Source organism: Poecilia formosa, unplaced genomic scaffold (assembly GCF_000485575.1).
Source record: "Poecilia formosa unplaced genomic scaffold, Poecilia_formosa-5.1.2 Scaffold64, whole genome shotgun sequence".
In the NCBI taxonomy this organism is placed as follows: Eukaryota; Metazoa; Chordata; class Actinopteri; order Cyprinodontiformes; family Poeciliidae; genus Poecilia; species Poecilia formosa.
The window spans coordinates 294,868-306,046 of record NW_006800003.1 but is presented as its reverse complement, the minus strand read 5'-3'; the positions used below and the strand labels follow the sequence as shown (position 1 = coordinate 306,046).

The following is an 11,179-nucleotide window of genomic DNA, read 5'->3' as shown; positions in this document are numbered from 1 at the left end:
AGTATGAATAAAACATAGGATACATTTTAAAAAGGATATTTTAAACTGAAATGTCAGACTTCCTAACAGCATATTCATTTCTATGCACTAAATACTCTCCTTTTGCAAAATTATTGCGTTAATGCAGCATGCCTTGGAGGTTATCAGCCTGTGGTTCTGCTGAGGTGTGATGGAAGCCCAGATGTTTTTTTAATGGTGGCCTTCAGGTCATCTGCACTGTTAGATCTGGTGTTTCTTCTCTTCTTCTCCAATACCTTCTAGGTTCTGTGTGGGGTGTATGTCAGGCGGGTTTGCTGGCCAATTAAGCTCAGTAACACCATGGTTATTGAACCAGCTGTTAGTACCTTTGGCAGTGTGTGAAGGTGTCAAGTCCTGCTGGAAAGTGAAATCATCCCTTCCATAAATTTTGTCTGCAGAGGAAAGACAGCTGCTCTGACTGTGGACTCCAGTAGATGACATAGCACCTGAATCATCACTGAATGTGGAAACTTCACACAGGACTTCAAGCGATGTGAATTGCTCCACTCTTTCTCCAGACTACATAGTTTTCCCAATTAAATGCAAACTTTACTTTCATCTGGAAAGAGGACTTTGGATCACTGAGCAACAGGTCAGTTCTTTTTCTCCTCAAGCCAGATAAGAAGCGTCTGACGTCTCTGGTTCAGGATTGTAGCTCTTCATGCGCTGACTCTGGCCTCAGCCCACTCTTTGTGAAGCTTCTTAAATTGATTTTGCTTGACAATCCTCTCAAGGCTGCACTTCTCTCTGTTGCTGATGCGGGATTGCCTACCAAACGTTTTTCCTTCCACTCGACTTTTTTCAAATATTCTCGGATACGGCATTCTGTGAGCAACCAGTCTCTTTAGCAGTTACTTTTTGTGGCTTACTCTCCTTGTTGATGGTGTCAATGAGACACCTCTACAGCCTAAAGCAGTCTTCCCCAGGATATGTGATCTTCTGACCCAGAATGAGAAACTATTTGTAGGCTCAGGAAAGCGTCGCAGATGTTTAGAGATTATTAGCTTATTAGGATGTGACACTTGGAGATGCCAATATTTAACTTTTTAGGATACTCTAATGTTTTGATACTCTAAATGATGGGTTTTCCTTAAGAGTAAGGCAAATAAAATATTTGCCTAAATGTGTAATTGCTCTATGTTCACTTCCTGAAATAAGAGACATAAAAATACATTTTTCATGATATCCTAATTTCTCCAAATTAGGATATCAACTGGTAAACATTATAGTGTTTTCGATAAATAAAATGATCCTACATTGTTTTCAGGACACTGATGTATTGGAACACTACCTATCACTCTTGTTGAAGTAATTATGTTTTAAAAATGCAGCTTGAATGCTATGAGTCTTTGGTCTTTCTTTTTTCATTAGGAGCTGCCACTCAGCTGCCTAATACACTTTTCCTTTACTTAAATGAAAAACTGAAACTGAAGAAAACCACATAATCAAATCATATTAAGCACTTTTTTTGTTTAAAATTGTTGTGTAAATGCCTTTATATTGTACTATTTTTACTCAAGGTTATCATACTGTTTTAATTTTATACCTACCTATACTTTTTTTTACATATACCCTTTTGATTTAAATAATTATCTGTTTCACCAGAGAAATAGCTGCCTTCCTGTACTATCCAAGTATCACCAGTATTGCATTAGTCATGCAGAATATGCCCATTTTCACTCAAGGTTTCTCCTGCCATATCCATGTGTTGGGGGACAATGAGTGCACCATGGCAACAGCCATCCAGGGCCAATGTCAGCACAAGCATAAGCCTCATGCTCCCTATTTCCATGGCCCTGAACATGGCTGTCGGCCATCATCCTCCCAAGTGAACTGCACTCCACATTTAAGGGCAAGTAAAGTAAAATAATGCATTTGTCCATTCTTGCATGATTTTATTTATAGAGGATCTTGTCCTTACAACATCCAACAACAATTATTTCAATTAAGTTTGTTGTTGTTTTTGTTTTTTGAGACTTTTACCTTTAGGTAAAACATGTGTGTTGCTAAAAATATCAAATAAATTATCTTATTATTATTATTATTATTATTATTATTATTATTATTATTATTATTATATATTTATCTAGGTTAAAAAGATAAATAAAGTTGAGTAAAATACTCAATTTACTCAAATACTTGAACATGCTGATAAATTTTCTTTCTTTGGAGCTAACAGTTGGGTAAAATGCATGAAAAGTTGGTGTATTTCAATAAACCCAGGCTAAAATTATGTTTCTGGAACCTCCTCAGATACTCTAAAAGTCTATGAACCATGTCTAAAAGCCGAGTACAATCTAGAAAACCAGGCAATTTAGGTGAAGTCCAAGACCTGGCTGACGGCTACACAAAAACATGTGGCTTGTCTGCAACTTGCTGAGGAACATTTATGAAAAATATTTTGATGATTAGGAATATTTGTAGATTTGAGAAAATCCAGCTAAAATTTTTGAAGTTGTGGAACAATATTTTTGTAAAAAAACAAAAAATAAATAAAGTTGCATGCAAAATAAGGTTGCTGCAGTGGAAAAAGAGAGGGTTAAGCACATCTTTAAAGCTCAAATATGCACAAAATTTATTCTGATGATGAACTGTTTTTTTTTTGTTTTTTTTTTATTTAAAAGAAGTTTTTCAATTTCTAAAACTTGACCTCCTAAAACATTTTCTCGTCATATGAGAAAAGTAAGTTTTTATTTGTATTAGATGAATAAATAGTACTACAATAAAGAAGCATATATGGAAGTAACAAAGGATTCGGGATGCCTTACTGCTTATTTACTGCATACCCTGTAAAAGTGGAATAGCCTTGAATTGTTTAAATGGAAAAAAATTATTAAAAAGGAACACTCTTAGTTACCCAGCAGAGATCAGGGGTTTTCACTCAGACAGCACTTTATTAATTCTTTTAAGATGGAGAATAACAAGCAGTCTTTGTACAGTCTGTCTGTCCTAACTAGACAGAGAGTCACTACCTTGTTGAGGTTTCTCACAAGGAGTCTGGGAATCAGCCTTTCTGGCTCCGATCAGCAGCAGCGTAACTCTTAGGATGTTGACAAGACCTTCAAAACCTTGAAAATAGTGGAGCGCTTCGTTCTTATCTCTAAACCCTCCCTAAGTTCCAGCAGAGTGAAAATACGGTAAATACTTCTTTTCAGGTTATACAAACAGTTAAGAAGAAGCTTTTTTCAAAATTCCTGGGAAAAAAAATCATGAGATCCTCAAATCTAATGTTAACGAGCCTAATCTGAAGTTGCACTTTCAGATATCTGTTGTACCCTACTGAGAATCTGCAATCCGGCGGTTTCCGGACGACAAGTTTAATAAGTATTACACCTGTCTCAGTGTGTGCACACAGCACAGTATATATCTTACACCATCTACATCAAGTTCTCATGGGGGAAATTGTTTAGGAAGCCGTTGAGTTAATTAATTTACCCCACAGTCTGTTTTTGCCTTTCACAGTAGTGCAGACACACAGAACATGCCAAGGGGAACACATTTGCAGCAGGTATGATGAGCTCTTGAGTAACGGTCTCCAGAGCTTAAATACAAGTGAGCTGCTAATTTCCTTCACAGGTTCAGTACCTGCTTGCACTGCTCCCCAGTGCAATCCTCACATTGGCTCTACTTCTACTTACAAGTAATTGATTTATGTTAAGGTAATTCACAAACTATCGTTCTCCCTAAATTCCAATATTTTTCATGGAGAAGCATATTTGTTCTTTAAATCTTGTCACATCATTTTAGGAGTCTATATTTGCATTATTGTCAGGTTTTATTCGAAGCAAAGAAGAAGAAAAAAAGAGAACATGGTTACTCTTTGCTTGCAGAGCCATCTTGTGGAAGAAAGGTGTAATTACAACAGCAGTCTCTGTTAAACGTATGCCATGGGTGTCAAGCTAATATTCATTTTGGGCCACATCAAGGTCATGAAGTCAGTCATCATTGGGCGGCTCTCTTTGCATTATTAATAAGTTTTTAATTTTTAATTTGACGTGTGCCTCAAGTTATTGTTGTTACCATTTTTTTTAATAATCTGTATGCCCCATAAAATTATTGAAAGCAAACTTCAAACTTCAACCCCTCATGTTGAAGCAACCCCTCAACATGAGGGGTTGCTTTGTCAACCCCTCATGTTGAGGGGTTGACAAGCAACCCCTCAACATGATTCTGCCAGCACCATGTGTCACCATGGCAAGTTTGTATTTTGTGACAAACAGCAGTTGGGATTTCCTAAAACAGTTTTTAAATGATAGCTTTCTTCTTTCCACTCTTCAATTAAGGAAGGATTAGCTACATGCGTGACTTATAGTAGTGTCAGCAGATTTTCCCACCTGAGCTGCCAATGTGTGCTCCTTGTGAACCTTGACGTCCCAGGTTCACGTTCTTCCTCCCCAGAGGTTGGATTTATTTTGCTACCTAAGGGACCCACCTGGATCCTCACCTGCTTTCCTGGCCTTCTGAGGACACCAACCACCTGTAAGGTTGGATCTGAGCTGTAGAGCTGCTTGCTCCTTCAAGTAGACCTACCTGGATTCTTTCATGGTTCTCCTTCACACCTCCTTTTTCCTTACCCAACACCATTTTTGCTTGCTCTCTGATGGGTGCCTGCACCCACGTTTGGAGTAATACACTGGGGGACCTCAACCAACAACTCCATGCGGTCTTCCAGCACCACGGAGAGACAACCAGGACTCCCCTCATGACGTAAGATTAACCAACCTATTTCAACCCAAACCTGAGGATGACAAATTAAAAAAAAAACAAAAAAAAAACAGGACGATAGTAAGGAGGTGAAAACTGCCATAAATTCCGTATAAAGTTGTGGCCTTGCTTGAAAAAGCTAGCTTTTTTTCTGCCACTAGATGGCATCCTTTTTCCATGTTAAAACCTTATTAGGTTTTATGTATGTTTGACCTGCCTAATAATTTTAATCTTCTGCAAAACATAAGTTTATTTTTTGAACAACTCTTAATTGAGACTTATCTTACAAATTTTCTAATTATTTTTGCTTTGCTGCAGATATCTGATCATCTGGAACCGTTCTTTGTTAGGAAAAGGAAACAAACATCACTTCCTACCAGCATCCTGATTTTCTGCAGGTTGCTGCAGTTAAAATAGTGAAATACAGCATTACAGTGTAGTACTCTTATTGCAACAGGGCCCTGCAAAGGATGGTGAAGGGAGCTGAGAAGGTGATTAAACTATCCCAACCCTCTATTCAAATTCAAAGTCAAATTCAAAAACACTTTACTAATCCCAATGGGACATTAAATAAAATTAAATTCAAGGTCTGTTTCAAAGTTGCTGCAGAAACGAGGCTCTGCACATAAAAAAAAACATCTGGAAAGTTTGATGTGTGTTTGTATTCAGTCCCATTTACTCTGATAACGCTAAATAAAATTCTGTACAGCCATTTGCTTTCAGAGGTTAACAGAGCCCACATGTGTGTAATTTAATTTTACTGTAGCTGTTCTGTGAACTGCAGCCATCCTGTTAACTGTACCTTCAGCCTATCCGGCTGCATAGTGATAATAAAATCCCTCTATCACTTTCCTGTGAAGTAAAGGACCGAACATCTTGTGGTTTAAATGAAATTAAGTTTAAGACAATCTGCTGAGTGCATCTTGGTTTTCTCCCAGGAGTTGCACTGGTGCCCCTTACGGCAGAATGACGTCTTCTTTTACGTCACCTCACGGACGACGATGTTACATAAACTTCCATGTAGGAGTTCAACTTTGTTAAAATCAAGTTTTCATATGTTAAATATGATGTTGGCTGTCTAACGTAACTCAGGACTCATGTATTATTCATAGTAAACTCAATCTGCATATCTGTCTGTAGTTAAGCTGAATTAAATCTGAGGAAGTCTGCTGGATTCTCACACCACTCTGGGAAACAGAACCGCTGGATTTGCACTTTGCTGTTAGGAAAATCTGATGTTTTCTCAATCTACTGTATTAGCATAATATATATACATATATATATGTAATTGGTTTAATATATCGTATAAAACAACAAGAATAAAATAGTAGTAGTAATCATAGTTTAGTGCACTGCACTTTTTAGTAAACAAACTTTCTATTTGTATTTTGCTTTTATTGTTTTATCCACTCAATTTCTTAATATTTTAAATATAAACACAAAACTATTCAATATACTTTTTTCAGACTTATCCAGATCTCAAAAATGCATAAATCAAACTCTATATTGTACAAGAAACATAGTTCAGATGGGATAATCTGTTGACATGACAACAAGTAGTCATGTGCTTCAGTTGTTGAACTTTTATGGAAACGTGGCAAGAAGAAATTTATTGTTGAAGACACCATGGGTTCTGTTTATAGTTTGTTGCACGCAATGTGTCTCTGCGAACCTAGAGGGAGGGAGGTACTCCTATTAAATGTGACCACATTTAACTTTTTAAAGTGGTACGTATGAAGGGAAACGAACATCTCACATCACCCTGAACACATCATCCCCAATGTGGAACTGGAAGAAACCCTGTCAGTATCCAGAGGACTTAAAAGTGGAGCGGAGGATCACCTCCCAGCAAGACAGTGAACCTAACCGCTAATGTCGTACATGTTACACACAAGTGGATTCTACTTATTCATTTTGAAGGGAATCTAATTTTGGGGGTATTCAAATAATAATAATAAAAAAGGCTAAATACAACCGGTTCGAGCATAAAATGTGCACAAGTTAAAACCAGCTCCCATCCTATCATCTCTAATATCTGTGAGGAAAACATGTAGAGATCCAGGTTTAATTCAAAGCCAATTTCCAGAATCGAAACTGAGCTTCTGCAAATTCGGACAGAAAGATCCTGTTTCTCTCTGTCTCTTGTACAAAGACTTTTTAAATTGCTTGCCATCTGACTTCCTCTTAACTGAAATATTCATACAAGAGAACAGATGGCACCCTTTGCTTTTGCTTCCTTTTCTCGTCCCGTGTGCACTTTTATGTTGTGAGCGAGCGTCTTGTGCGCCGCTACACATGTGTAACCTCCACTCGTGTAACTTGGAAGTGCCTGCAGACCCTTTTGCTATGCATCCTCAAATTACCGCTGAGCAAGGAGTTTCACACTGCGCTCTTTAAAGCGGCATCTTTCAGCTTCAAAGGCAGCAGTGTCTGGCTTTTATATTAGCCTTTCATCTTTTAAAGAAATCTCCATACTGCTCTTAATTTGTCAATCTTTATTGGAGTTTTACCAGCCAGCGCTGCAATATTATGAGTCAGTCAGTAATGGCTTTAGAGTTATGAATTCACTTTAGTCACACAAACACAACCCAGAACATCTCCCTAATTGATCTCATCTGAATTCTCTTTTAGGCGTCAGCTAAATGGTGAGGACCGGAGCAGTCCTCGCTCGTTAATGAATACGTAATCAGACCAGTTCAGGCTTTTTAAATATTAATGATTAAAACTGAATAAACTGGCGTTCCCACAGCTTCACAAAAATAACACAAGAAGAAACTTAATGTGTAATCGTGCATCATAAGAGAAGCACTCAAGCTGAAGAGAGGACTTGGATGAAATGGCAAACATTAAGAAGACAGCTTAAAAAAAAACAAAAATCATTTCAATAGATTTACAGATCAGACAAGGCAGTGCTAGCTTTTTATACTCAAGAGCCACACGTAAAAGTGGTGCTTTTTCTGTTTTTCTGCCTTTTCCCACCTTTAAGGCATTAACTGGGTACATGCTCGGAGCTGTGGTTCCACACCTGCATTCTGGTGTCCCTGGATGAATTCATGCAAACAAAGGGAAAGAAATTAGAGGGAGTGAGAGAGAGAAGGGGGGAGGAGAAAAAGACGTTCATTATTTTCAACAACATCTGTCTAAAATGGTTAAACATGATTCACTGACTCTGATGCGTCTGTGTGAAAAGCACTGCATACATTTCCATGCGGCCTTACTATAAAGGGAACAGAGGTGCAACATGAGGGTGTCGTATTATATTAGTCAGAGAAAAATGGCATATTAGGTATGCACCGGTGGGTCAAAAACAGGTGAATAAAATCAGCCTGTCCTGTAAGGCGATTAACCTTTGATATAAAAGATTAAAAAAAACTATATCTGACATAAATTGCTGAACAAAGGTTAACAAAAAAAATAGCTAAAAACACTTAAAAATATATATTGAATAGTTGTTTCCAAACTTTAGGTGTTTATTTTTAAATATATCTCATGGGAAAAAAACAAACTGAAATATATCTGTAATATTTTCCTCATCTTGCAAAACTAATGCATCTGCAGAAGCAAGAGTTTCAGGATATGTATCTACTTGCTTTGCAGATCTGTTGAAATGATCGCAAATTCCTCCATACAAAATAGCTTAGGTTTAATCACGTAGACCAAAGAGGAACATACATAATTAAAATGTTCAAGAATTTGTCATGAATTCTCAAAAGGATTTAGCTCAGGACTTTAATTAGGCAACTCTAACAACTGTATTTGGTTTGATCTACAAACATATGACATATGGGTACACTTCAGTCATTAAATTAAAGCATAGATGTACTACTTTAAGCACTCACTTACAATTCTGAACATGTATCTACACAGAGTACTTAATAGGTCACAGAGAAATGACAAATAACAATAAGCATAGTACAAAAAAACCCTCCAAACAACTGTGATGCACGCCACTGTCCTCTCCACAACTGATAATTATCACCACTGAGTCATCCATCAAATAATGATAATGTTTGTTGTCAGCAAAAGTAGCAAGCATATCAGGCAAGAACTTTTGTTAAATTAGATTTTCGTAGGGATGCTTACAGCAGGGATCATTTGTCAGTTAACATGCTGATCAACAATGCAGAACATGTTGCATCCCCTTACTGAGATGAGCCATGCTGTAATTATCCAGGTTAGTGTTTGCAATAAAGGTTGGTTTGGAGATTAAAACTGTTTACTTTGCTCCCTTCCTAAAATCTGAGGGGTTGAAATGTTGTGCATTATTGCAAGGCTTAAAAGGATTTGCACTGAGAAATCGGCTGGTTTGAGTGACAATTATTGCGTGAAGACACCCTGTTATTTACAGGATGAGAGAAGTTTTTAAAATAAGATAAATGAGAGCAGAATTCCCACTTCGGCTCTAATAGGAAAACATTTTGATGGAGATATTTTAGATGTTCTTCCGGGCTGCAATGTGAGAAAATAATGGAAGTCAAATGACAGAAAAGTTTTTGTGTTTATTTTTAGATTAGTAAAAAACCAAGCCATAATGGGACATCCTGGACTAGGAAATGTGTCTTTTAGAAATCTCATCCTTAAAAAAGGGTCAACTACTCTGCAGGAAATACATACTGCATTTTATTAGCATTGCTAACCGTGCCTGGTCTATTGTTGGGGTTCTTAGAAATAAATCATGAATTTTCTTACAACACTGCTAAAACATTGGCATTAAACTAATTAAAAATAAAGTTTGGCTTTACAGTAAACATCAAATACGCTAATCCTGGTTTGTAAAATGTTGACAAATGCATACCTCAGCATTTCAAACGAATGTTAAGTTTAAGAAAATTAAGTCCTCTCCTTCGAGCCGGATTCGAACCAGCGACCTAAGGATTCCCGTGAAACCACTACAGTCCTCCGCTCTACCAACTGAGCTATCGAAGGGAGATACAGAACCTAAAAAATTTTACAATATTGAGACTGGAAAACGGTGGTCGCTGTGATTTATATGATTTTTGAGTTCCGTTAGCTTTATCGCTCTCATTATAATACATTTCAAAGAGATGATTACGGATTTCCGAGTTGAAATTGTCAGTGCACTTTTGCTAACCAGTCTTCTGTGTATCGCTAACATAAATTAGCATAAGCTAATTCGCTGTCTAATTCTTCACGAATCCCGCGGACAGCTAACACAGTTTCTTTAAGGATTATTGTCAGGAAAATGTTCACATTTAAACAGATCTAAATACCTATTTGATTATTTTATTCATGAAGGAAAACAGTTATATCTAGCTTTTGCTGCTTTGTCAACCGCTGTATTGTAAATAAAGGTTTTTTTCTTTAAATGGAAGACCTCTCGCTTAGTATGCGAGAGGTAGCGGAATCGATGCCCGCATTCTGCAAGTCTTTCTTTATTATTAATCTAAATTCCATGTTCACGGCAACTTGAAATGTAAGAATAACAGCTAAGACACGTTTTAGACTTTAACTGGATGCTTAACTTAAATTGCCAACATTTAGGTAATATTCTAGAGAAAGACTAGAAGGGGCAAAGACTAGAACGTTCCTTAAATGTTCCATGCTGTAAGAAATATTTTAATCCAGACTTTTGTTCATACTCTAACAAAATATTTTAAATGTGTTCATTTATTTCACAGCTTAAATAGTTTTTTGTAGCAGTTGTACCAATTTAATCTCCCTTTTCATTTGTTCAGAATGCATAGTCATATCTGTGAAAACGTAATTTAGCATCCTTTTCTTTTGCCTTCCGGCTGAACCAAGGACAACAACAAATATAACTCTAAATATCAGCAGTGGAATTACTTTTACTATTGTCTTCATCTGCTCCAACTTCTTCTCCTTCTTTTGAGATATACTGTTTTTGTGAAAACTAGTCATCTGGTATAAACATTGTTTTTCTCTTCTTTTTAAACTTTCCCACAGTTTCTGAGCAAGACTTGGCCGATCCCTCTTGTTTTCTACTCTGAGATTTGCAGCTACTTCATCTGAATTAATCTGTTTTCTGAAAAACCTGTTTCTCCAACACTACTGATTATCTTGTGTGACCTCAATTTTCTCTGTCTGTTTATTGCTCCAATATTCACAACCAAGTTCTTGTTTAAAAAAACAAAAAAAGATATATGGAGATTAAATCTTAAATTGTGAGCTTAGAGATGGGGCAAAGTTATTCTATAACAAAGAAAGTTAACTTCAGCATCATTTTGTCACCCTCTATAGGGCGTGTTTAGAAGCTGTTAGACAGCTGTTAAATACTGACCTGCTCTGTTTCAAATATGGGCAAGGTAAAAATGGCAAGCCGAACTAAAAAAAGAACTGACTCCAACTGGGTTGGACTGAACACCCTCTTCTCTAGACCGTGTGACTAAGTGTCTGACCGTGTTTTTCTTTGTTGCGCAAACCTTTACCAAAGCTGTGGTTTGATTGAGTTTAGGTGCAGATTAAAATTGTTTCCCCA

The 11,179-nt window shown here is 37.0% G+C and overlaps 1 non-coding gene across 1 annotated transcript; it reads right to left on the bottom strand.

The window, feature by feature from the left end:
• Window positions 1–9,562: 9,562 nt before the first annotated feature.
• trnay-gua (transfer RNA tyrosine (anticodon GUA)) lies at window positions 9,563–9,648 on the bottom strand. The gene is given in 2 exon segments: window positions 9,563–9,598; window positions 9,612–9,648. It is a non-coding gene; the product is annotated as a tRNA-Tyr (tRNA).
• Window positions 9,649–11,179: the final 1,531 nt, after the last annotated feature.